General features: G+C 35.0%; 2 protein-coding genes across 22 annotated transcripts in view; one reads left to right on the top strand and one right to left on the bottom strand.

Annotated features, from left to right (window-relative positions):
• Positions 1 to 27,702, bottom strand: part of KCTD4 (potassium channel tetramerization domain containing 4) — a 128,445-nt gene that overhangs the window by 16,868 nt on the left and 83,875 nt on the right. For 15 of the 20 annotated variants that reach the window (XR_014022579.1, XM_081298748.1, XM_081298754.1 and 12 more), the window contains one exon: positions 25,049 to 25,124. The exons of the other annotated variants lie outside the window; for them this stretch is intronic. The gene's annotated coding sequence lies outside the window, so the exon portion shown is untranslated. The remainder of the gene's footprint in view (positions 1 to 25,048; positions 25,125 to 27,702) is intronic. 20 annotated transcript variants of the gene reach the window in all.
• The window catches only part of GTF2F2 (general transcription factor IIF subunit 2), a 162,171-nt gene that overhangs the window by 95,389 nt on the left and 39,080 nt on the right, over positions 1 to 27,702 (top strand). The gene's annotated exons all lie outside the window — the stretch shown is intronic.

The following is a 27,702-nucleotide window of genomic DNA, read 5'->3' as shown; positions in this document are numbered from 1 at the left end:
AAAAAGGATAACAATCAAAATGAAACATTTTATAACAGAAAATAGCTTTGGAAAACAAAATATGTTTCATTCTTTGTTTTAGTAAAGTTTATCATATGATACTTTTTGAAGACTTGTCATCTTCAAATAATACTGAAATAGGGAAAAACCCACAAAATGTGGTTACTGAGCTGCTCGCCAATATGTGTTTCTGTGATCTTCATATCTTTTAAAGGGTTTCTAAAGATTTCTGATGATGACAGCAGGCAAATAACCTGCTGTGTTTGTAAAATGGCTGCTTTTTTCTTACTAAAATGGAAATGAAAATAATTCAGCCTTTTAAGTATGCTAGAAGTCCAACCATTATATATTTTAGTCCTTCCTCAAAGTGACTTAGGAAAGGAAGCAGAGTGATTCAGGAGGTGATGACCATCTGAGTTTCATGAAGTAGATGATAGATGATGACATCAGTCTTGAAGGCTGAGATTTTTTTTTTAACCACATGAAAAAACAGGGGTAAAGAATATCTAATGTAAAACAACATGAAGGGGCTGCGGTTGTGGCACAGTAGTAGAGTACTTGCCCTGCACATGTGAGGCACTGGGTTTGATCCTCAGCACCACATAAAAATGAATAAGCAAAATAAAGGTATTAAAAAAAATAAAAATAAAACAACATGCAGACACAAAGACATGATATGAAGAATAATAGTTCAGGGATATGTGTCATTGTGTAAATCTGGAATGCAGCATTTGTAAAAGACAACAGAAGCTTCAGCCCAGGTTTCTCTCTTGAATGCTAAACATGTATATGAAAACCTGGATAAATGTCCAATAAGCAGTTCAACTATGTCAGTAACTGAACTCCAGATCTGCCCCACCAAAACCTGATCACAAACAGTCTCTCATCTCAGATAACTCCAAGTCTGTCCTCTCATTTCCACAGTCAGAAAACCTTGGTCACATCTTGACTTCTCTCTTATCCCATTTTCTTTTTTTTTTTCTTTTTTTCTTTTTTTTATTGGTTGTTCACAACATTACAAAGCTCTTGACATATCATATTTCATACATTAGAATCAAGTGGGTTATGAACTCCCATTTTTACCCCAAATACAGATTGCAGAATCGCATCGGTTACACATCCACATTTTTACATACTGCCATATTAGTGACTGTTGTATTCTGCTGCCTTTCTTATCCTCTACTATCCCCCCTCCCCTTCCCTCCCATCTTCTCTCTCTACCCCATCTACTGTAATTCATTTCCCTCCTTGTTTATTATCCCATTCCCCTCACAACCTCTTATATGTAATTTTGTATGACAATGAGGGTCTCCCTCCATTTCCATGCAATTTCCCTTTTCTCTCCCTTTCCCTCCCACCTCATGTCTCTGTTTAATGTTAATCTTTTCTTCCTGCTCTTCCTCCCTGCTCTGTTCTTAGTTGCTCTCATTATATCAAAGAAGACATTTGGTATTTGTTTTTTAGGGATTGGCTAGCTTCACTAAGCATAATCTGCTCTAGTGCCATCCATTTCCCTGCAAATTCCATGATTTTCATAGCAGCACAATTCACAACTGCTAGACTGTGGAACCAACCCAGATGCCCTTCAATAGATGAATGGATTAAAAAATGTGGCAGTTATACACCGTGGAGTATTACGCAGCACTAAAAAATGACAAAATCTTATCCCATTTTCAGTGTGTGTGTCAGAAAAATCTCATTGACTATACTTTCAAAATATTACACTCTGGAGTCTGGCAGTTTCTTACAACCCACAGGTGCCTCCATTATTTATCATGGATTACTACAGTCACCTTCACCAGAGTTTCTACTCCTCTCTTTGTCCCTCAATAGCCTATTCTCTGCGCAGTACTCAGAGGAGGATCAGTTGTTTAAAATCAGTCAGATCATGCCATTCCTCTCTTCATATCATTTGCAGTGCTTATGTGTAAAATCCAAGTCTTTGTAATAATGGTCAGGAGGGGCCTGGATGGTCACCCTACCACTGCCTATACTTTTTCTCTCTGTCCTCCCCCTTTTCCCTCCTTCTCCTTCACTGTGTTCTAATCTCCTAATGTCCTTGAGCACTCTAGACATGGTTTTAATTGGGTCCTTTGCAGTGGCTTTTCTTTTCTGCCTGGAGCAGCCTTTCTCCAAATGACTGCATGGATCCTCACTTTCCAAGTCTCTTCTTAAATACATCTTTTTACTAAGACCTACTTTGGCTACCCTACCTCCTTCTGTACCTGTATTTTCTTCATATCACCTCCTGTTAAACTGTATAGTTTACATGTATTTATTGCCAGCCCCTCCCTGCTGCAGTTAAAGAGAACAGGATTTTTTGGTGATTGTTTTTTGGCTTTAGTTTTTGGTTCATGTTATTTAGTTCACTCACACACATATCTGGAATACTTATGGCACATAATAAATAGTAAATACTGGATGAATGAATGAATAGCAAAAGATAAGGTTTAAAATGTTAAGGAGTTTTATGTAAGAAATTCAGAATTTGTGTACTGTAGCTATTATGAGGTACAGAAAACTTTTAAGCTGAATGGGATGTGAAAGGATTTGTGTTTTCCACAGATAATTCTGACCATAGTATAAAGACTAGAAGCAGGGAGATAAGCTAGATGCTATGAAATAACCCAGGTACGAAGTTTTTGAAGGACAAAACAACATGGTTCCAGTCAGAAGGAAGATGAGAAACTAGGTTTTGTGGATATTTAGAGGTGGAGTTAGTAGTATTTAACTCAAATTTTTATAGTTGTAGGCTGGAGGATTTCTCTAGCTGAAGGTGGCTCTTATGGCCTAGGTATATATCAGGCTATGACTATCCCAGATGGGCACCCTACCATCCTGTACATTGCATAAGAAGGTTTATTCCAATGAGAGAGGAGAGATATGGAAGTTTTTTGTGGTTTCATTTTTTTACAAAACATTTTTGTAGTTATGGATGAACACAATACCTTTATTTTATTTGTTTATTTGTATGTGATGCCAGGGATCGAACCTATTGCCTCACACATGCTAGGCAAGCGCTCTAACACTGAGCCACAACCCCAGCCCCTCCATGTTTATTTTAATTTAAATTCTAGTTGGCAATATACCTAAAAGACCTGAAGCAGAAAGTACTTAAAGTTACAAGAAAACACTAATGATCAAACTCTCAAAAGAGCAAAATAATGTTATAAGTTGTATCTCATGTATTTTATTTATAACTGCTCAACATTTTTTAATATATACTGTGATTGCTAAGGTAAAGCTCAAATTTTTTAAATTCTTTTAAAAAAATTGCAAGATACTATTTTTTCTCTAGAGGGTTTATGGTTGTTGAACCAGACAAACACATACACAGGGTTTTTAAAGGAATCTACTTATCTGATGCTAGAGTGGGTAGAGGAGTAGAAATTTCTCACTGCCATTGAATGTAAGATGTAAAGGCAGATTTCCAGATGTAGGTAACATTAAAGTAGAAGGGTTTGAGAGAACAGAATTGGCAAGTTAGTACTTGAGATATCGTATTCCCTAGATATTTCACACATATGCTCAAAGTTTTTCAAGGACTCTTATGACTGCCTTCTCCTTAATGATATTCAAGTGTTTTTAATAATCTGGCACTTGCCTCATTTTCTGGCTTCATTTTTCAGCTATTTCCCTTTATGTAGACATAAAAGAGTTGTATCACTTTGGAGTCGTTATCCTAGATATGCAAGGCACTTTTCCATCTCATACCTTTGTTTTTTCGTGCTTCATTCTCCACCCAGAACTTCTGATCTACCTCTGCTAAGATCTTTTTTTAGTCTTTAAAACCAATCCATCTCGGGATGTGTGAGATCTTTGGGTAAATCCTCTAATCTCCTATAGCAGAGTACTTGCCCAGCATGCACCAGGTCCTGGGTCAACTCTCACCACCACCAAAAACAACAACAAAAAAAACCCACCTAGGTGTCACTCAGCAAAACCATCTCCTAGTTTGCATTGCCCTATCCATTAGGACCCACCATTCCTCTTTTCTACATTCTTTTTTTTGGTACCGGGGATTGAACTCAGGGGTGCTTAACCACTGAGCAACATCCCCAGCCCTTTTATTTTTTTAATTTTAAGACAGGATCTCACCAAGTTGCTGAGGCTGGCCTTGAATTTGTGATTCTCCTGCCTCAGCCTCCCAAGCCTCTGGAATTGCATACGTGTGTCACCATGCCCATTCCTTTTTTCAACACTCTTACATACTTACTCTTCTTTGATGGTGTATATAAATGATGTCTTATGTTTTCTCTTGTTTAGGGAGTTTAAATTGTATCTTCTGTAAGATTATAAGTATCATAAGAGCAGAGACTGTGATTTTTTTTCCTTCTTTCTGTTCTCTCTCCCTCTTTCCTTCCTTTCTTTTTGTATTCTCTATGATAGTGCATTACAAATAATAAATATCCAAAAATACTTTTGGATTGAAATGATTTAAAGTAGAAAGAAATGGCAAAACTATATATGAAAAGATGGAAATCATTGGTATTCAGCTTCTGAGTTTTTCCAAAGAACTACTCTTGAAAGCTATGATTTTTTTCAGTTTTATACATATAAATATGGGTATGTATACAATACACACATCCCTTGCTCCTTGAAGAGGAGAAGGGGATTAAAAAATAAATGTAGGAACATTTCATAAAAAGTGGTCTGGGAGTATGTCTCAGTGGTAGAGCACTTGCCTACCATTTGTGAAGCCTTTGGGCAAATCCCTAATCCCCAGCAAAAAACACATACAAAGTAAAATGAATAAATAAAAATGCATATACACGTACATCATACACAGAGTAAGAAATGACTAGACTTCCAATTGCAGAGGATTAGAAGAGAAAGCACTTTTTTCAGAAAACTTCTCCTTGACATAGTTCAGTAGATTTCTTAAATTTAATCAGTGAGTTTTTCCTGTATTATATTTTAGCAAATGACCTCTGAGCTAAACTCTTAGTAACAAAAATGACTGTTACAAAGTGTAGTATTTATAAATACTGTATTTATAAATAATGCTCTTTAAGAATGATCAGTTTTATTTCATTGGGAATTTAATTTTAGTAATCAAATCTTATTATAGCTCTCCACTATTAAATTTTGGCTGATGAATTATCCAGTTATGAGAATTATATATTAGTCAAATGTGATTTAGTAAGATTCTATCATTCATTTAGATATAGGTAGAAATTAAATATATAATTAGTATTATAGAAAGCTTAAGAAATATGGAAACTCTTTTATTAAATGAAATTCAGACCAAGAAAAGAAATATTACACTGTATCTTTCTTTCATCAAATCCCATCACATAATAAAGAATCCTGCAAGAATCTAGTTAGCCACTAGAAAAATATGAAAATAAAAAGGAGAAAAGAAAAAAAAACTTTGCTAGTCTCAAAGTTCTAATAGTCCAGTCCAACTTTTCTTATGGAGAAGAAAAATGTTCAGTTGGTTCCATTACTTCCTATTTGAAATTATTTCAGGTTGATCTGAATATTTTATTAGGAGATTTATTTTGAATTGGTAAAGTAGTTAATATCAAGTCATATCTGATATACTAATTAAAATTGATCTAATTTGGGTTATTTTATTAAGTTTAACTTTTATTTTGCCTCTTGAATTTCTCCTTAATCTTTGAGTAGTAAATTATATGATTACCATATCTATAATTCCTGTTTTACTTCTTTCTGAAATATGAAGGAACATCATCCTGATTTGCTTTCTTGTAGGAAAATTATAGCAATAGGAAAATGTATAGCTTTTGTATCTCTCTGCATGTTTATATCATCAATTCATCTAAAAAATATTTGCCTGAAAAGTTTTTAAAAATTTTTTATTTTATTTATGTATGTATGTATGTACGTATGTATGTACATACGTACATATGTACTGGGGATTGAACTCAGGGGCACTCAACCACTGAGCCACATCCCCAGCCCTATTTTATTTAGAGACAGGATCTCACTGAGTTGCTTATAGCACCTTGCTTTTGCTGAGGCTGGCTTTGAACTCGTGAATCCTTCTGCCTCAACCTCTTGAGCTGCTGGGATTACAGGTGTGCACCGCCACGCCTAGCTATTTTTAATTCTCTCAATATTTGTGGGTTTTCTTCAAAAGCAAAAACAAACCTAAGAAAACTTTTTTCTTAGGAGAACCTGTAGAGAGCAGAAAATTGAAAAATCTGAGCTCTTTCCTATGTCAAGATACCAGACATGGGAAGCAAGTTATGATTCACATTCTTTCCTGGGGAAAAGTTATCACGCTGTACCTGCCTAGATTCCTGATGGCAGATATATGAGTAAAGATGTCTTAAAATACCTTGCTGCAACTGACTTTTCTTATAGTCAAATAATTGTCTTATATCTGTCCCTTTATATTTAGAAAAGAAGTAGAGATGAATTAAAAATAAGGGGATCATGGACTGGGGTTGAGTGCTTGCCTCGAGTGTGTGAGGCACTGGTTCAATCTTCAGCACCACATAAAAATAAATAAACAAAAGAAAGGTATTTGTTAATCTACAACTAAAAATAAATAAATAAGGGGATAATCTAATTTATCATTCAAAACAGTATTCTTTGAAAGTGAAAGTGGACACTAACCAGAGAGAACACCACACTACAGCAACAGGGTAAACTGCAACAGTCCAAGATAAACTGGGACCTACGCTCACTTCTATTATAAGTAGCTCAAGCATGCTCAAATGCTACCCTTTACAATAAGAACTGGAAGGTAAGAGTCAAATAATGAAAGTGCTGGCAGTTAGGAAATTTATATTAGAAATTCTCAATGAAAACACAATACTCTGGGTGAACAGAAACTATTATGTGATTCTCACATAATCTATGACCAGAGAAATATAGTAGGGAATTTTTACTTTATGGTGATCTTATTTGAAATAGATTTTGATGAATGTCAAGGTTAATAGTTAAAGTACTTAAGTAAGTTAGTGTGCTTTCCTTTGTAAGTAGAAAACCCAATGCACACTGTCTTAAAATAAATCATCAACTCACATAGTGAATCCAGTGTTAACTGTGGGCTTCAGCCTTGCCTTTATCTAGGAGTTTACAGTGTTATCAGAACTCTAGCACTTTTCTCATTTTCATGGGTCTTTCTCTAGCTCAACTATTCCCAGGCTGGCTTTTCTCTTAGTAACAAGATGGCTGCCCTCTTATTATTGCTGCCTCTTTATTTATATGGTGTGCTGGATGTTAAATGACCCTTTTTGCCAACCATTAAACAGAACTCTTCGATACCTTCAGTGGGTCAACACAGATTCTGAGTCTATCCCTCAACCAATAAATGTGTCAATGAAGATGCAATTCCATGAACTGGTTAGGGCACACCTGTGAAGTATATAGGTGGTGGGGTCAATCTCATCCAAAGCAGGTGTCTGGTGCTCAGGGAAGAAGTGGAGTGGAGGTTTAGGAAGGCAGTCACAAGTCCCATGACAAACCTGTTCTACCAAAAAGCATCTTAGGGACTGGAAACATTATTCAGAGATAAGTCACACCCCTTATCACTTCCCTTGAAGAAGAACTATTTTATCTCTAAAATGGAACAAAATTTTATTAAAAAGCAATTCTGAATAGTGGGACCAAGAAGCTAAGAGGTTGGGCTCTGACAACAGATTGTCAGATTTCAAATACCAGTTTCCTACCAGTATGATCTTGGAAAAATATTCCTTAAGGGATATTGGGGAGACTGGTTCCTGGGAATCAAACCCAGGGCAGTATGCGTTAAGAGACAAGACTACTGAACGATATCCCTAGCCCTCCTTAAAGACATCTTGATGATTGATAAATCTCTCTATATGTCAGGTATATATATATGTGTGTGTGTGTGTGTGTATCAGAAACACATGGGATTTCAATTTATAAATCTATTTTTGGATGCTTAAACCTTTCTGGAAAGTATAAAGGACAGTAATCCTGAAATTTTCCTAGGTTGTATTTGGAAATAGCCTCATCATCCTCTCCTACAGGGATACTGTGTCTGATCTCTCTCCTGAGGTGCCCAAGTGTACAAATTTTAAAATATGGGTCTCTCGAGTCTTTTTTTCTTTAATTATAGATTTAGAAAAAGAAAATCAGGAAACAAAGTCCTTCTGAAAAGCTAACCCAGGGAAAGAAGACAACTAAGCCTTCTCTGCCATAGGCTGCCCCTGTTCCCACATCTTTTCCTCTTGAACTATTCCTTTTTAATTACCCATCCACAAGTGAAGGATGGTGTGAAAGAAGCTGAACATCTTTATTAAGTTATTGGTTTGTTTTTATTTTTGCAGTCTGGGGATCAAACCCACAGCCTCATGTATGCCAGGAAAGTTTCTTACCACTGAGCCACATCACTAGTCTGGATATCTTTGTTAAAATGCAACAATTTATAATATAAAACATATTATAAATAGCTGTAGTAAAATTGCAAAACCAGTAAGTTGTGCCATAGAAAGCTAGGCAAGGTGTTTTACCCAAAAATTTTAAAAAGACTGAAGCAGTTCTCAGAGGAAATGCCGTTTGGTGCAAGGAAACCTCTATAGAGAGTCTTTGGGGGTGGTGATCAGCCCCTTTTTTCCAGAGACCATAGCACCATCTCTCCCACAGCCTTTTCACTGTAGATTGCCTCTGAGATTACTTTCATAATGAAATAAGAATCTCCAAATGTGTGTAAAAGCTTCTGGGAAAATTATGAAAAATTAAAGTACTGACTGACACAATAGCTTTATTTATATAATTTTGTTCTTAAGTCTTCTGCTGTTTTCACTTTTAATTAGGAAAATAGGAGGAGTTTTTCTAGTTTCTGAGTTCTGTCTCTCTTTGAACATCTTGTCTTCTTTGGTATTCCCCCACCTTTTCTGTCTTCTCTGTGCTTTCCTCAGCTGGTGCTCTCCTGAGATACCAAAAGTATGGTTTTAAAAACCTGGGCCTGTAAGTCTTTTATAAGTGTGTGTGTGTGTGTGTTTTTTCTTTTTTTTTAAGGCCAGAGAACAACAAGTTCCTTTGGGTTCTGGGCTCTTCTTTTTCTGCTGCCGTTCCAACTCAAGTGTGTACTTTATCAAAACTGGTCACTTTCACTCTGCCCCAAGTTCATCGTGTGCTTTCCTGCCCTGCGGTTTGTGGCATTCTGCTTGCTTTCTGTGAGCCAAACTCCTATTCATTCCTTAAAATGTAGCTCAAATGTCAGATCTCCGCAGCCGTTTCTCTCTGCACAGGACAATAACCATCTCCATCAAGCCCCTGTTTTTAACAAACCACTGAATCACATTTTGCTTTTTGTGTTACTTTTATTACTTTTGACTGTGTCTGTACTAGATTGTGAGATTCTTGAGATCAGGGACTGTATCTTGTTCATCTGTGTTCTAACAGCTTTATGTTCAGTGAACACTAGTCAAGATCAACATTTTATTTAAGAATTTATAGTGATCCCTTGATTAGTGAATCTCCAGAATTGATACTTTTAAAAAAAATGCATTTAGGTGTGTTTAAGATTAATATTATTAGGTCCTGAGCAGCAATATTGGCATGTGGTATTGTTTGTACAAAGCCTCACAGCTTCATGGGATAAAAATACCTCAGTACACAATTTCTCTTTGTTCACTCACAGTTGAAAATCAACAGGGCTAACCTGAGGCAAAACTGTGAAATATGGAAAGTTTGTCTTTATTATCTGCCCATTTCCTTTTATTTCTTTTCCCCCTTAGCTGTCTTTCTCTTAGGTATCTACTTTTTATCCTGATCCTTTTTATTCTGCTAATTTTGAATACATTTTTAAAATAATGGGCATAAGTCAAACTGGACATTTGATTTTAAACCTTTAATGTGAAATAAAAGCCATTGGGTTCAAGGTATTTGAGTGAGCAGAATTGTTATCCAGCATGGGGAAAAAAAAAAGGAGAAGTTATTGAAATTATGCCATGTATAGGTTGACTCCAAACACAAAATTGAGTAGTGGTTTTAGTTTGTCGGGGGATTTGTCACCAGACAACCATGCTTCCTGGGCCAAATAGGTAGGTCTAGCCTAGCTGCATATGTTAGAGATCTGTTCTGAGGGATTAAAACTGACTGTTGAAAGCAACCCACAAAAGTGACCAAATTCCCTTAAGCAGAACCAGGACTCTTGCCAACTAGTCCATATGATGCCATTGTACAGATTAGAATACAGTGATCCTTCCTCAAGAGTTTTTATTATCTGTTAGAAAATGCTTATAATTTATTGATTTTATTAAACAAGACATTTCTGCAATCTGCTAGAAAATTGTCACAGTAATTAATGTGAGTCTTTGTTGTCTTTGATATGAATGTGCCTTCCATGTGGCACCATTGTTCACTGCAAAACAGGCAAACCTGAGAAGGAGCTGCACTCTACCATGTCCTGTTGTCTTATCAATTTACTCAGAAGTTTAGGATGCTTTTTCTAGTCCTTAAAGGCACTGGAACTTTCAAGCCTTGATTTGATTCCCTGAAGCATTTTGACTAAGCAACCAGTATCACATTTTCTTCTGTTACAGAATTAGGGTCCCATTTAGTACATTGAATCAGTGGACTACTAAATGGCCTAGTGTAGTTAAATGCTGTTAATCACGTGTATAACTTACTATTAGGAAGAACTAATTTAGACTTTGAGATGATCAGAATTTAAATATTCTTAGCAGTTTGTCACCCAAAGTTCAAGAAGACATGACCATAAACACATATATATTTCCTTTCTTGCTTGAAACTAATGCAGTTGTCATGGAATATATTGTAAAGAAAACTGAATTTTTTTAAAAAGCAATCTTTTATTTTACAAATAGGATTTTTAAAAGCAGTCTTTCAGTTTATAAGTAGACAAAGAGAAGTTGATTTAACAATCAAAGACTACTTAGAGAAAATGACTTTCAGCAAGAAGTCATCATGCATGATGGGTCACTCAACTCCTAAATGGCTTCATATCATAAGAATTTGATGTTCTTTTTAGTTACTATGCTTTGCTGGGAGGGGGGTGTGTACACAAACCTTACTTCCACTCTCACAAAAGAGAAAACTGAGTTGCAGAAATTGTGATTTATTCAAGTCCACATTTTATAAATGGTAAAGCTGGAATTTGAACCCAGATCTGATAGATACCAAGGGATTTTTAACAGGTTGCATCTTTCAGCTTTCACATTTTTAAAAGGTTACCTTTCTTACCTATAGGAAAAGAGAACAGACTTGTACTCTCCTCTCTTGTATTAGATGACTCTTGCTTTAAAACCTCACAACTTGAACCAAATATTGTTACTGGTACTATGGTTTTGTTATATTACAAGTTAAATTCAATAACATTTATAAGATTTATACAAGACATATAAGTCTTCTGTTCTTTCAGTTTGGAATTTGTATCTAATTTCTGATCCTACAACTTTAAAGTGAACTCTGATGTCATAACTTAATTGAGTTTCAGAGTTGAATTGAATATCTGCAGGAGAGAGATAGAATATTAAATGATTTAATGTATCTATGTGGTTCATTGTTTTACTTCTATAAACTTTGTGTGAAATCTGGGATTCTTTAAGTAGCTTTGATGAACTAAGTAGTTGTGGTATTTTGAAGATCTGCTTCTCTAATGTACCCTAGATATTATAATTATCATATACTGTGTACTGATTTTTTTATGACTTTGAAGTCCATAGAATCTCCATAATTCTTTTCTTATAGTGTGTTACAGATTTGAAGAAAACCCAAAAGAAGGAATTAATAATGTTTAAACAGAAACTTTTCAAACTAAAGAATAGTGTATGTGTCAGGAATATGGAAAAGATAAAGTAGGCTAGAAAGCTTATCCAAAGCAAAACATAAGAGTGGACGGTATTCCCACCACATTGCGGCTTTACAGGGACAGCATTTTATGTGTGCTTCATTCAGGAATGGATCTCTAATGACTATGTCTGGGAGGTCTGGGCTTATACCTCTATGTCTCGAAGGCTGCCCAGGACTTTGATCACAATGAGTCATTCCTCTTTAAGCTGTTGCATGTCACCATGATTTATCTAATTCTATTACTTCCTCATACTTCATAGCTTCCAAGTGTCACTTTTAACACAGGTATTTACTGAGTATGTAATGTACACTAAGCAGTTTTGTATTATAACATTTATCTTTTTTGGAAAATGAATCACACTAAATTAATGTAATTAGTAATTTAACATTATTTTGTGCTGTAGAAGGGGTTACCGTAGGCAGTAAATACTAGATTTCAGAAAACATTGAGGAAAATAAGAAGTTAGAGAAACGAATTAATGAATTTTGAATAAATAAAGGGTGGGAATAGGGAGTCCAGAGAGGAATGGCATAGCATAATCAGGGATAAGGCAATAGGAATGTTTTAGGAAACTTAGTAAATCATCCCAGTTAAGCAGAAAAGGATAGATAAAGAAATAGATAGAATTGGTTGATAGGTTAGGCTGATTATAGAGTATTTAAATGACCAGCTAAACAGGCTAGACTTGATCTAATAAAAGTCACTGATTGGATATATTTTACTCTAAGTGTGGTTTCAAGTCTTGTCAGCTGTACCAGAACAGGGTGTAAGATACTGTCTTTGCCTCTGAATGCAGATTCAGAAATGACTACATGAAATACAGAGTCTAGAGCAAATTTAAAATATTGGCTCATAAATTACTAAAAATTTCAAATTGATGATAGTTCATTGAACCATTGTACTTGGAAGCTCAGAGTGACTGCATAGGACACCCCTCTATGAAGCTGGCCCTAACTAGTGGCTTTCTGTCTTCCTTCTATCAGCCATTCTTCACAAATCAGTCAGTCATCAGTATAGATCTGATCGTAATATGTGCTTATTTATTATAGTTAAATAAAATGTATAAGATCCTGACTGACTCAGACTTAAAAACTTTGATCTGATCCTAAAGCTTCTTCAATCTCTTCTTCTGCCATACTCCTCTCTCATTCACTGGGCAGCAACCAAAGTGGCCACTTTTTGTAACTCAGATAGAGCAAGAACAGTCCCATCTCAGGGCTCTTCTTTCTGCCTAAGCACATCCCTTTCACCAGATCTTCCAGTGGCACCTCCTTTCTATTCTTAGTTCTCAGATTATGTGGGATCTCCTCAGATAGACTCTTCCTGACCTTCCATTGGTAAAATAGGAATTTTCTTCCCAAGGCCACAGCCTAGTTATTTGCTATGCTGTTATTCAGGTTTATTATGTTAACACTTATTACTATATGGAACTATCTTTATTAACTAGTTATTAATTATTACTTATTGACTATATCCCTATCACCTAGCATAGTGCCTGGCACATGATAATGCTCAAAAATATTTATCGCATTAATAAATATTTATTGCAGTTTTTAGCCTCTTTGGTTTTGGAGAGTTATCCAAACTTAACAGGATTTTTTCCCTTTGTTAAATTCTAATACATTTTTATTTATTGAGTTTTCATAACATTGAATTAACTTTTCATTTTTTTTTTGAATTTTTTAAATATTTATTTAATTTTTTTTAGTTCTCGGCGCAATTCCCCATTTTACTAAAGAGCAGCCCGTGAGACATATTCTGTGAAATTCCATTTCATTATCAAGAGTTCCTTGATCAGAAGGGCATGTAGAAAAAATAGAGAGAGAAAAAAGAAAGTTTAGAGAGAATACCCTCTGTAACTTTTCATTTATTCTATAGTTGATATTTGAATTTCAATGAAATTAATTTTTAAAATAATATGTCTTTTTACACAAATAGAGCACAATTTTTCATATCTCTGGTTAACTGTAATGCATTCTGCTGTCACATACATATAAATAAAAAAATAATTAAAATTAAATAACATGTCTTGGGTATATGTGATAAGATACATACATGTACCACACTGCTATAGTTCAGTTTTAAATGTCCTCCAAAGGTCCACTTGTTAAAGGCTTGACTTACAGAGTGACACTATAGGCAGCTGGGAGAAACTTTTGAAAGTGTTGGGTATTGAATCTGGAACCTTGCGTATGCTAGACAAGCACTGTACCACTGAGCTGCATTCTCAGCTTCCCCAAAAGGTGGAAATTTTAGGAGTTGGGGCCTAGTGGGAGGTCTTAAGTCACTGAGGGCATGCCCTCAAGGGGAATAGTGGGAACCCATCCCTTCCTCTTCCTCTATTTTTGCATCCCAGCCATAAGTTAAGTGATTTTGCTCTGCTACACACTACACCTGTTGGGATACAACAGGTCCAAAAGCCTTGGGGGCCCATCCTGCACTGAAACCTTTAAAGCTATAAGCCAAAACAAACCTTTTTCTCTAAGTTGATTGTCTCAGGTGTTTATTATAGTAACAGAAAGTTGGCTAACACACTTAGTTTGAACAGAGAATTAGAGAAGTCATTACTTATTGAGATATGAGAAGATTGTCCCCTCAAAATCAGTTGAATGCCTTGATTCTAAAGATTTCACAGCTGAAGCTGCACAAATTTACGTAAACTCACTAAGTGAACCTTGAGCATTTTTTATGTTCCAGCACCCAGGAATGAAGAGATGAATAAGACAGTGTTCTTGCCCTTGAGTCACTCACTGTAGATAGTTTGTTTTTTAATATGTATCCTTCTGTATTGTTTCAAAAATACTAAATGTGCCTCATGAACTACAGCTAGATTTTTTAGCTAGAGTAAGAAAAAAAATTTTTTTTAGATATTGATGGACCTTTATTTTATTCATTTATTTATATGTAATGTGGAAAATCGAACCCAGTGCATCACACATGTTAGGCATGTGCTCTACCACCCAGTCACAACCCCAGCCCTGATTGTTTTAGCTTTTAAGATTTTATTTCATAGTTTTATATGACTGCATCATTTTGGACTATCTCTCCCTCTCATATACATAGATGCAAATGTTCACACACATGCTCCCCTCATGAGACTAACATGAACATGAAATATTTAAAATTAATGTACAAATCTGTTGTTTACCAGTACTATCTGGTATGCAAACCACTTCTGGAGAGGAGGTGGGTGTAGTGACCCACATATACCATTGTTCACAGAATTTTCAATTCTTATTACATAATTACCTTGAATACCATATGGCATTTTACTGTAGCTCATTAAATGACTGGGAGTGTATGCTTTGTTTATATTGTCAATAGTGCATTTCAGTAGCACCTTTTTTTGTGACATAAAACTTTAGATGTTCCTTTTTCATAAAAATGTTATCCTTTCGATGAAAATAGTTCATGGAATACAGTACCATGTGGACTGTCTTTCAAATATGTAAAATAACTATTGATAAACGTGTTAACAAAAAAAATTGACCTTTTTTCCCCAAAGATATTTTGTTTTGAAAATTATCTCTGTTGGTTTGGTATATTAATAATTTTCCTTCCTAGAACTTTAAAGGAATAAATTGTTGAGTATTTCAAATAGTTATCAAATGCTTTAAAAGTTTCTCATTTTTTAACTTTTAAAAATTAAAAATTTTTTAGATTTTTAATTAATTTTAATGAATTAAAATCTTTCTAAAGAATAGTATATATTACCTATATCCATACCTCACAGAGTTTATTGAGAGCTTAAATAAGTTAGTCTTCTCTTTTAACTTAGTTTTTCATATAAGCACCTATTTTTTAATTATGTGGTAGATGCCTTGAAGTATGATCAAGAATAGGGCTATTACCCCTTTTACAAGATGGGCCCCAGGGTATTTTGGTTTGTAAGTCCTTTTGCTTGTTTTATATAATTCTTTAGTTCTCTTCTATCAGCTGTCATTTTGTCATGTTGATTGTGTTACTATCTCTTAGATCCCTCTCTTTTTTCTGATGTAGTGTTTTTAATTTCCTGCGAGCTAGGAATCCAGTTTAAAAATTTCATCAGAATGAGTAGTGTGTTTAAAAGAAGCCTGAATGTCTCTGAGTGAAGGTCTAATAGGCTTGCCTGTGAGTCAAGTGCCCAGAGCTGTCATGCTTGGCCTTGTGACATCTGTTTTGGTTGCTGAGATACCTTTTTCCCCCTTCCTTCTTTCTTGGTTCTGTTTAGGGCAGACGTCATTGTATTTAATAAATTACAAAGCAGAAAATATGTAGACTACCTCATTTTAAAACCCTTCCTTTTAGGTCACTTGGTCTTTGTTGTTAATGTAATACACTTGTACCATCTATCTGAAGTTCAAATATATAATAAAATATTGCTAATTAGATTTCCTGACATCTTTCCAAGTGCTTTTCTGTGAAACTGAATCATGCAAGTAAATGAGCTCTATTAAGCTGTTGTTTGCCAAAGCTGTTTCTTGCTCTTTATTCAAATCTCTATCATGTATGAAGCATGCAGTTTCAAATTTATTTAAATGTTGTCAACATATCAGCATGTTTTATAGTCATTCCCAATGTACATTCATTATACCTCCAACATTGGCAGGAAATCTTCTTTGTCAGATATTTTTAGGTATTGTATCTACAATGCATAAAAAAGATTTCTGTGTTTCGAGGGGTTCCATAGTACCTCATCTTTCTCAGACTTTCATGTGTGTATATAAACCATCTGGGGGCCTTCATTAAAGAAATGAAGATTCTAGGACCAGGATTCCGGAGTTTTTGAATTGGTAAGTCTGAGTTAGAACTAGAAATAGACATTATTCATAGACAACCTGATGATTCTGATATGGGTGGTCGTTAGAGCATATTTTGAGAAATACTAGTCTTGACATACAAGGAACTCTTAACAAGGTAGTACAGCTTTCAGTATGTAGACAAGAACAATATAATGATACGTGTAACCCGATTGCTATTTTATCTATAATTTAAACTACAATTATGTACCACATAATGACCTCTCAGTCAACAGTGGACCTCATATACAGTGGTGTTCCCATAAAATTACATCACCTAGTGACACTATAGCCATCTTCATGAGTTTAAGTACATTCTGATGTTCACACAGCTAAACCACCTAACAATGTACTTCTCAGAATGTGTCCCATTGATTTAAAGCTATGATATTATTTGAGGAAGAATTAGCTTTTTTGAATATTAATCTTACCATTTAAAAACACAACATCTTTTCATTTATTCAAATCTTCTTTGGTATTTTTCTATAATAATGTGGTGTCCTTCTTAGAGGGTTGAACATTTTTGATAAGGTTTGTCAGTATTTATGTCTTCATTGCTATTGTCAATGGTTTGCCTTTATTAAAGGTAGTGTATCTGGAATACAGGGAGCTATTTTGGTATATTTGTACTATTTCCAGTGTATCATTTGTTCAGTCATTTCTTTTTTTTTTAAGGTATGTAGTTATATTGTCTGCAAATGTATATTGACATTTAAAAAGTACATGGAATTTAGAAGAATATAATCAAGTTTTATAAAAATGTATTTTTCATACGTATTTTATTAAAATTTAAAGCAACATTTTTGAGATTATTGATCCAAAATGGACAATAACTTTGGTTTATTGATTTCTCCACAGAGAAACAAAATTCAGTACTTGACTAACCCTAAATTGTAAGGTTGGGCAAGTTTTCTGAAACAAGTAGCATGTGATTTCATAGGTATGTTTTCATGAAGATGTATAAAATTATATGCTTTAAACATCTGAGGTTTATTATGTCACTTACACTTCGATATAATTTTTCAAAAATCACATCACAAAACTTTTGCCTGAGCCAGGTTTCCCTTCCATAGTGTTCCCTTTGTTTGCTTTAATTGAAGATTTTGATGGCAGTTTTTGCTAATAACCTTTGGAAGGAGTCTAGATCAGTAGTTAACATAGTCACTGACAGGTAATAGACACCAGATATATTTAATGGATTATAATTGAGTAACACATTGAATTTTCCTTCGTTAGCACAATTCTTGTGTTCACTCTTTGATGATTGTGAGGATAGAGTCCCCCCTCTGGCGACAGCTGCAGTGAGAAGATGAGTAAAGTACATGGGGAACAAGGAAGGCTTTTCTGGGGAGGTGTGATGGTCCAAGAAGAAGTTTGCCATGTAAATAAGGGGAGGCTGAGGGCTAGAAAAACAGCTAATAAATTCCAGGAATCACAAGTGAGGAGCCAAGTGGCACATCTTGTAATCTCAGCAGATCAGGATGCTAAGACAAGAAAATTGCAAGTTTGAAGTCAGTCTGAGCAACTTAGTAAGATCCTGTCTTACTAAGTAAAAATGGCTGGGGATGTATGTAGCTCTGTGGTAGAGCATTTGGCCTATAGGGATGAGGACCAGAGTTCATTCCCTAGTACCACCAAACACTTCTGTTTTTCAATTTAATATAAAAGATAAACTAGGCACTTAGGAAATTAGAGTAAACAGGTTAATAATGGTAGCCCATGTGTGGTTAGGTGCTTGAGTATGATAATAGAATTGATTCCAATATTAATTTGTATGCATTGAGCAAATGCTGATGAGAAAAATATTCAGATAGGAAGTACTGGAAAAGCAGAGAGAAGGGTGATTGGGAATAGTCTTTCATGGGGTAGTGGGAACAAGTCACTGGGGTAAATAGGATAGGATTTAAAGGACCCAGTAAGACAAATTCAGAAAGATAATAAATTGAGTGCTCGGTAAGCAAGGCTTTTACATTTAAGTGTTTATACTTTTATAAAAACAAGCATAGCATTGCCTAATATTTGCTAGAAGTCAGAAAGTTTGTTATAATGCCAGTCTTTTTTAACAGTAATAGTGGTTTTGTGAAAAATCTTAACTAGAGCTAATGTTGTATCTTAACTAGAATGTTGTTGAGGTATTTGTCCAATATGCGATGCTTTGTTATTTTTTATTTGTACACAATACATTTATTTTGTTTATTTACTTTTATGTGGTGCTGAGAATTGAACCCAGGGCCTTGCACATGCTAGGCAAGCGCTCTACCGCTGAGCCACAGCCCCAGACCCGCTTTAATTGTTTTTAATGATGTGCTGAACATAATTAGTTGTAGGTTCAATCGTTATAACAGAATTTTACTTTGAAACTAGGATTTTTTTTTTCAGTACTATGGATTGAACACAGGGCATTTTACCCTTGTGCTACATCCCTAGCTCTTTTTATTTTTTATTTTGAGACAGAGTCCAGCTAAGTTGCTAAAGCTGGCCTTGAACTTGTGATCCCCCCTGCCTCGTCCCCATCAGTTGCTGGGATTACACACCCAGCTTCAGTTAGGATTTTATATTTGTGGCATTGTGTCATCAAAAGGTCATAATATAACTAACAACTAAAATACAAGTATATCTTTTGTTAGTTATAAGGGTTCTTCTTAAAGTTCTAGTGGCATTGTTTATTCATGAGGAAAATATAAAAAAGCATTTGGGATTGAGTTTTCTTAGTTTGCAGCTTTTGTTTTTATGAGATTTGGCATGTAAGTTTTTGGAATGTTAGATAATTGGAACTTCTTCAAGTTAAGTCCAATTCTAGCATTAATCTTTTTTGTCACTGTTTCACAAATGTTCATATCCAGCTTTTATTGTCTTCAATTTAAAGTTTAATTTCTTAGATTTGAAAAATGTGCAGAAATCCTTTTTCTCACCCCTCTCTGCATCCTCTTGATGAAGAGAGAGAAAAAGACCATATGGCTTGAAACCTTATCTACAGAGCAGGGAATCAGTAGGGAGTCCTTCTTTCCCTATTTTCAGTCCTAAATGGCAATCTCAGTGGCTTTCATTATTTAATATCACTATCAGTGCCACAGCAGCTGGTCCTAAAAGGAGCTGTGTCCCTTAAAAGCCCTACTACTTTCTTCTGTGGTATTTTCCCCCATGGTTTGATATTTGGCTTTAGTTAGCACAAAAATCTCTTTTCTCAATATTTCACACTGCATCTTATAATTGACCCTTTATTTTAAGAAATTCCCTTTGAATCTTGGCCCTCATTGTGGCCAAATACTGGAATTTCCCATCTCTTCCAGCATTTACAGTTTAATGGAGTCACTAATGAAGTAGCCATTTCTATATTTGCTTTGTCACCATAGCAACTGTGTCTTGGTTAGTATACACCTGGGTAACTTCCTAATTTTGTTTACACAAAATACACTAATAATCCTGATTTCTACTCCAGAGGCAAGTGGAATTTTGCAGACTAGTGTTTTTTAATTAGCTGAATAAAAATTATTTGGTCCCACTGCTGTATCCTGTTGGCACGCATCACATAGTCATAGGGTCATAGAAATTTTAATTTGGGAAAAATGATTCATACTCACAATATATATCAAAGTAGCTGACTAGAGAAACATTGCTTCCATCACCATAAGCAGCTTATTTAATTTCTATCCTAAACATTTTTAGGAGTCCAACAAATTGATCCAGTGAGTTAGAAATTTAAGACTGCTTAGTAATCTTGGGAGCTTAGTGTTAGACAATTTCAAATAATTTTGGTTATAAGCCTCCAATTTTTAGTATAATAAATTGGAGAATTGGAAAGTACTTCTCATCACAATAATTATACAGTCTTCTATTGTCTAATTTCTGCTAGGTCATCCTCCTTGGACTACATTATCTCATTTATTCCCTCCTACACACTCACTTTAAGTTCTTTAATCACTACTTAAACTAACACAAAAAACTATTTGTACTTTTTAAATGTGTTTCTTTCAGATTTCACATAGTATAAACACATCCTTTATAGAAAAATACATTCTTTAGTAGACATTACTTAGAGAAAGTAGTTTATGGCAATAGTATTTGCAGTCTGAAGAATCCATCCTAACCTTAAATGATGTAAAGATTATCACTGAACCATCTGCTATAACTTAAACCTCAGTGTTCATTCCTTACCTCAATGGCTTTTTATCAGACATTCTCTATACTTTAAGCTCTACCTTGCGTTTGAATTAATCTGTAAAAGCACACTTTTCTCATTTTGATCTGTATAAAAATACAGCAAGTTCATATCCTTACTTAGTCTTTCTTGGCTCTAAATATTGACTTAGAAGAAAATGGGCCTATTTTGGTTTGTGTTCCCTTCAAATATAAATGTTCTAAAGTTGTTTTAGTTGCCATTTGAACATGTTGCCTTGCCTATTCCAAAGACACAGACATTGATTGTCCTTACCTTCTGCTGGCAACATTGAATAAACCTTTAAGGAGAACAGGGAAAATAACTTGGTATAAAAATGCTACCATACTGGGGAAAAAAAAACGATACAGAAATTTGTGCTTTCCTAATAGTAAATTATCTTTATTATCTTCAAATATAAGGATGTTTACTAAAGCAGTATTTATAAAGATGTGCACAAATGACTCAAATCATATGAACAGCTGTCATGTCTTGAACATGCAATCATAGCTGTTTATAACCTATATTGTAATTTTTTATCATCTGCATGTTGATGCAGAAAATTTTTCTATGCATTTGGACTTATAGTTATCCCATGACTTATCAGAGCTATATATCCTGATATCCCAAACATTATGTAGGAATCATAGGCCATAAAATAATAAAGGGCTGGGATTGTAGCTCTGTAATAGAGTACTTGCCTAGCACGTGTGAGGCACAAAATTAAAAAAATAAGTCATAGAATGTGAAGTAAAAATTAGTTTTGTCACCAGACGTGGCGGCACCTATCTATAATTGGAGCAGCTTGGGAGGCTGAGATAGGAGGATCACAAATTCAAAGCTAGGCCACAACATATCGAGGAGTCCTTGTCTCAAAATAAAAAATAAAAGGGGCTGGGTGTGGGGCTGAGATTGTGGCTTAGAGGTAGAGTGCTTACCTAGTATGTGTAAGGCACTGGGTTCAATTTTCAGCACCACATAAAATAATAAAATAAAGGTATTGTGTCCACCTACAACTAAAAAATAAATATTAAAAAAAAAGGGCTGGGTGTGGTTCAGTAATTTAAGTTCCCCTATGTTTAATCTCTAGTACCAAGGGGGGTGGGTAAATTGAACTAGATAATATTTTATATATTTGGGAAAACCTGGATGAAGCATTTCTATAAGACCTTTTCCTACAGCATTGGGGATTGAATGCAGGGGCGCTTAACCACTGGGTCACATCCTCGAACCTTTTTATGTTTAATTTTGAAACAGGGTCTCCCTAAGTTGCTTAGGGCCTCAATAAATTGCTGAGGCTGGTTTTGAACTTGTGATCTTCCTTCCTCATCCTACCACGCCACAGGGATTACAGGTGTGTGCCATCACATTCAGCTGTAATGCCTTCTTGATTCTACTAACATGAAAAATATTTGTTATTCTATAATCTTAAAATATTGTCTTCAGTTCTTCATAGAAGGTTCTATGTAAGAGAAAAATTTGCATGGTAGCCAGGTAACTTGATATAGTGTTATATAATTCCTCGTCAGATTATACCAAACCACAAGCTTATTTGTTAGTCAGTGAGTATACACTCTGGGGAGGTTAGAAAAAGGTGGTCAGAGTTGACTGTCTTATTTAGAGGGCTAGCAACATGAACTGACAAAATTGTGAAAGTACAGAATCTTAGTGTGATAGTTACTCTTAGCACTTTATCAATATGCTAACATACAAGCCATCAGAATTTCTGTTATAAAACAATTAACTTTACTGTACTAGTGGTAGTTCCCAGCATTTTTTTTTTAATTTTTAAGGAATTTTATCCAAAAAGATAAAATTTGTGAGATTAAGCTCTCAAAACAAAATTAAATTGATGAACACATTTCAATTCTTGATGAAAAGAAAAAGCTTTAATAATTTATCTTACCAATAACATATTAGAGTTGATCCTTTTGAGTTTTCTTCTTGGCTCATGACAAATTTAGGAGGGGTAAAAACATCTAAAGTTTATTTATTTTTGTTTCTAGTGTTTCATTTGCAGTTTTAAATGCTAATGAAATTAGCAAATTAAAATGGAAATTTCAGCTGGCTTAGTACATGCCTGTAAAGTCAGCAAACTAGGGAGGCTAAAGCAGGAAGATCGCAAGTTCTAGATCAGCCTTTGCAACTTAGCAAGACCCTGTCTTTTTTTTTTTAATTTTTTATTCTAATTTGTTATATAACAGCAGAATGCATTTCAACTCATATTACACATATAGAGCACAATTTTTCATATCTCTGGTTATATACAAAGTATATTCACACCATTTATGTCTTCATACATGTACTTAGGATAATGATATACATCTCATTGCAAGACCTTGTCTTAAAATAAAAATGTAAAAAGAGCTATGGATGTAGCCCAGTGGTAAAGCAGCTCTGCCTTCAATCCCCAGTACCATTTCGAGGCAAGGTGGGGGGTGGGGTTTGTGAAATAAAAATTGATTATATTTGAACTATATGCTTTAATTTCTGTATTAGCCTCATAGCCTTTGCTATAGTAATTTAAAAATTATAAAACGTACAAAAGTGAAAATTTTTTTAAATAAAAATTGGGACTGGAAGGAATCTCATTGGTAGGCTTAAACTTGATACCACTATCTAGATTTTATTTAAATCCTTCTGGAGAAGTATCTAGTTCTCAGATAATCAAGGTGTATGTGGTGTGATTTGAGAATATTCAAAGGCCTGGAGATCATTACACAGTGCCTGCAGTTGGCTAATTCAGTCATCCTCAGCATCACATAAAAATAAATAAAGATACTGTATGTTCATCTACAACTAAAAACATATTTTTTTTAAAAAGAATCCACTTTTCCCTCACACAAACCTTTTCCTTTAAAAAAAATTGGTTATCATGAGTAATCTGTATAATTCAGGGAACTGTTCCACTCAAGTACATGTTTTTACTTTAGTTGAACTTAGACTTGCATTATTGTCACTATTAGTTGAAAGGCAAATAGTAGAATCAGGGATTGGTTTAAGTGCCTCAAAGGATTAAATTTTAAATTTTTTTTCTTATATTTAAAATCCAGTGAATTTTTTGAATTGTATGTATAAGTAGCCAGGTTGTGGTAGCACTACACTCCCAACAACTCAGGTGGCAGGAGGATTGCAAGTTTGAGGCCATCCTGAACAATTAGTGAAACCCTGTCTCAAAATACATAGTATTAGAGATGTAACTCAGTGGTGGAGTTCTTGCTTAATGTACACGAGGCCCTGGGTTCAATCCCTAATACCAAAAAAGGGGGATAAATAATTACTCAAAACTGTAAGCTAACAAATTTTTGTCTTTTGGTACTGTGATTAAATTACTGTTTCTAATTTGCATTTCATGAGCATTGCATGTTTTACCTGTATAGCGCTTTAAAAAATTATCTTTGAAAATATCAAAGGCAATAGTTTTTATAGCCAAATATCCCCTACCAGACAGCATAAAGAATGAACACAGGTTCCATAAGTCTTGGTTCTACTATTGTGTGAGCCAGATTTAAAGGAATGCTTACTCAAATAACTCCCATCCATTTCTGTTCAGTATGAGTATCAGGATCAGTGGTAACAAGTAACAGTGATAGCTAAAACATACTGAGTCTATATGGGACAGGTCATCCAGTAGTTAGTTGATTTGTAAGGACTATTTCATTTATTTCTATTATTAACCTCTTTTTTCCTTGAGGGCACCAAGATGTTAGAGAAGTTGACTCACTCGACCAGTGTCACACCTAGTGATTGACTGGAACTTAAAATCAGAGTGGAGTTTCAGACTTTGCCATGTGATGTCATGGTACATTGTTTTATTCTAAGCATTATTCAAGGCCTTTCTGTATGCTATAAATTTACTTTAATCTCTGATTTTTTAAATGTAAAATTATCAGCATGAATCTTAATGCCAAAGCTGTCCTTTTTTGCTCCCTCTAATAGTGAGTTTTGTAAGTATTACTGGACCTTTTGATAGAAGTGCTTTTACCCTCACTTCTGGGAACCATGCCAAATTATTTAGACATTTTACTTTTGTTTGTGTTTGAAGAAGAGAAGTAAAATGAAAAGTTCTTAATGAAATTCAAGTGTTTTGTCATTCATCGTCCACTGGAATTTAAGGTAATTTCATTTCTAACAGAGAAAGAGTAGCTAATTGGTCATGTATTGAGGAACAATAAATGGTCCCTGATGAGCTCAACTTTTTTTTCCCCTCTTATTTTTAGTTTTTGCTTATAATAAAATAGCAACTAGAGTGTGCAGGTAACAGGGGATGCATAAGCAGTAAAGGATTTCTTCCATCAGATGCTATCCATACTCTTCCTTCCCCTTTCCCATTATCACACACTTGCATTTTACCTGCGGATCCAGACTTTACAGAATGAAAAGCAGTCTGCTTTCATTGGAGTGGTTGAGAAATCATACCTGACTTGACCTAAAGAAAAAATATTGCAATGGGTAAATTGAAAATAATTAAAATTTGTAATTATTTGAAGAGGCAGTGTAAATCTTGGATGACCTATTCCCACATTTATAAGAACTATAGTTAACTGTGCTGCCTTCCTCTGCCCTCCACAGTTTGGGCACCTGCAGTGCTTGCGTGCAGTAGAGTGCTAGTGACTTAGAAGTAATGCTCCACTTTAAGGTAAAGCTAGCCACTAAACATACTCTCAAGTTCAAGATGATAGTTTACATAAGGAAAGAATATAAGCGAAAAGGGAGTTGTATAAATAAAGATGTTTAGACTATGAGGAAAAATTCTTGTATTTTGGGCTAAATGTTCAGTGAAGGTTTTTTGTTGTCTAACAGGTAAATAGATATTCTCTTGGCTGCTGCTAGTTTTCTTCTCCTAGAAAAGTGAAAATTATAGATAAAAGACTGAGAGTCTTACAGTGTTCTGATGAAAAACAGAAGCTATACAATAATTAAGAACAACAAAAATAAGATGCCAAAAGTCTCCATTACATTAGCCGTCATTTATTTACCTTACTCTGCACATACCTAAAACTTGTGGGTGGCTGTTGTTTCTGATAAAAGTCTAGGATTAAACAAAGTCCAGTGTGAATCATCCCTTGCTGATTGTAGGCCCCTTTCAAGGTACCTTGCTAGCTAATGTAAGAGGCATACATATTTGGGGCATCATGTATTTTCTTAAAAACTATAAATATTTAAAATAGGGATAGTATATATTTACCAAACTCAAAAAGATGTCTGAATTGCTTCATTATAATATGGTGAATTATGATTAGGAGATAAATGCTGGAAAAGGAATGTTGAATTTTTTATTAGTTTGCTTTGAGATGGGGTCTCACTGTGTTTCCCAAGCAGGCCTTGAACTCCTGGATTCAAGCCACCCTCCTGCCTTAGTCTCAGTAAGTCTTAGTCTTAGTCTCACAAGTACCTAGGGTTATAAGCCTGTGCAACCAGCCTGGCTTGGAATCTTAAACCACCCTCCCCATCTCTGATAAGCTGTATGATCATGAGCAAGTGTCAGTTATGCTAGAACTTGGTTATTTGAGTTGTTTTATTTTCATACAGAAGAATTAATTCAGTATTCTTTTATTAAGAAGCAGCTAATGGTTGAATCATGAGGTTCCTGGTTTTATGAGCCAAAAGTTATCAAGTTTCTGTGTTGCACAGAGGCAGATTTTTTTCTTTTTCTTTTATTCTTAGTCTGGGCATCAGCTAGAATGCAGTCCCTTAAGTCCATCAGCCAGTTCATGAATTGTCCCTCTAGATGGGCACGTATGAATGTAGGTCAAAGGACTTGCCCTTCCTTCAGTAAAACTGTAATGTTGAACTGAGTGGGTTTTTCCTACTTGTCATGATTTTGCTGCTTCTAGTAATAAGTCTTTGTTGTTGTTTTGCTTAAAAAAAAACACTATGGGATATAGATATACAGATTAGACGGCTGCTAACTGGTGGCCTAGTATAGCTAGTGTTCGGGTTTATTTTTTGGAAGGGATTTTTTTTCTTTTGTTTTGGTGAGAAGGTTGCCCATTTTCTTAATTGAGTGAGTTGGCAATGTCTGGTGGTTTCACATAAAACTCTGATTCTCTTGCACTTTGTTGAATAAAACAATTTGGGAAGAGCATACCTACATTCCTGCAGAATAGCAGTCATCTGTAGCAGAGCACTTATAGCCCTCCTGAGGTGGAGCCTGTGCTCTATTTCCAATTCACCATAGCCCCTCCTCTCACTCTTGCTTTCTGCTTTACCTGACACACTCTGTCCTGCAGTATCTAGTAGATATTCTGTAATGATAGAGGTATCTATGTTATCCACCATAGCAGCCACTAGCCACATATGGCTCTATGTACTTAACTGTAGCTAGTGTGTCTGAGAAACGGAATTTTGAATTTTATCCATTTTAATTAATTTATATACACACATATGGGATGCAGTATTTTCCTTTATTATATATTTCCCTAGAGTGAAAAATTAATTAATTAATACTAACACCTTATGTATATCTCTTCTTTTCTATGCCATATCTGAATGTTGGTGTGTTATCACTATGCCTGTTCTGGCACCTAGGCATATAAAAGGGGTCTGTGCTTTCACAAAGCTTACAAATTATAAGTATTTGTAGGAGACACTTGTCCAAGAAATGTGACATTTGCTATATGATCCTTCCAGTAGGCCTTCCAGATAAGGATATGTAATTTAATTCCTTATCAACCGCAACCCCCAAAATTCTCCATTGCCACCCAGATCCACATTCTAATAGTTTTGACATATACTTACTATTGCAGTTCCTCTAAGAAACTGTCTTTGTTCCATTCCCCAGTTTTGGAACTTTCTAAAATATGCTGTCTTAAAACTAGGCTGCTTTAGAATTTTTTCATAATAGTAAATCAGCTCAGCCTTCACCTGGTTATTTTATTACCTCAGCCTTCTGTCTACCTATTCCCAAGCTGTACCTTCTTCCAGAACTTCTTTTTTGTTTCCTGACAGGATAGAGTGTGTGGGTGCTTGCTCACAGGCAGTCCCAGTGCACCACTGTTTTTCCT

Source organism: Spermophilus citellus (genome assembly GCF_964194105.1).
Source record: "Spermophilus citellus genome assembly, chromosome: 1".
NCBI lineage: Eukaryota > Metazoa > Chordata > Mammalia > Rodentia > Sciuridae > Spermophilus > Spermophilus citellus.
Note: the sequence above shows the minus strand (reverse complement) of the source record. Positions and strands in the feature narration are given on the sequence as shown.